Genomic DNA, 698 nt, shown 5'->3' on the forward strand with positions numbered 1-698 from the left:
TTTTTGCTCATGAATCAGAAGTAGATGAAGACTTTGCATCTGCAATCATTCATCCGAGGGTGACTGCCACTACTATCAAGTTTGATAATTCCCCCTATCATATGCTCAAACAAAAGGGATACTTTCGGAATGCAGTCGATGATGACCCTCACCAATATATATAAAACTTTCTGGATGTGTTCTCTCAGCATATCCAGAGAGGCGTGACTCAAAAAGCAGTTCGGCTTAAACTCTTCAAATATTCGTTAGCCGGAGAAGCGAGAAAGTGATTCACAAAGCTCCCCCGAAACTCTATTGCTACATAGGAAGAGATGGTCAAAGTGTTTCTCAGGAAGTGGCATCTCCCGAGTAAGAGACCTGAAATTCATGATCAGATTTATGAGTTCAAACAATATAATGGGGAACAACTTTTTGAAGCTTGGGAGAGGTACAAAGAATATTTGGATAGGAGTCCAAACCATGGGTTTCCAGATCAGATTTTGAAGGAGAAGTTCTACAGAGGGTTGGATCCTATGACCCAAGCGATAGCCAATAATGCTGCCAGCGGGTGTTTCATGAATAAGTCCTATGCTACTATTACTGATATACTTGATCGATTTACTACTCACAGCCAAGCATGGCATTCAAGTAATTCTGATGGGCTATCACTTGGAACACCGTTGATTCAAAATATTGTGAAAGATAGTCAAGAAACACAG

General features: G+C 40.7%; 1 non-coding gene across 1 annotated transcript; it reads right to left on the reverse strand.

The window, feature by feature from the left end:
• Positions 1-360: 360 nt before the first annotated feature.
• LOC132042401 (small nucleolar RNA R71) lies at positions 361-466 on the reverse strand. The gene has a single exon (XR_009411467.1). It is a non-coding gene; the product is annotated as a small nucleolar RNA R71 (small nucleolar RNA).
• Positions 467-698: the final 232 nt, after the last annotated feature.

Source organism: Lycium ferocissimum, unplaced genomic scaffold (assembly GCF_029784015.1).
Source record: "Lycium ferocissimum isolate CSIRO_LF1 unplaced genomic scaffold, AGI_CSIRO_Lferr_CH_V1 ctg15042, whole genome shotgun sequence".
NCBI classification, from domain to species: domain Eukaryota; kingdom Viridiplantae; phylum Streptophyta; class Magnoliopsida; order Solanales; family Solanaceae; genus Lycium; species Lycium ferocissimum.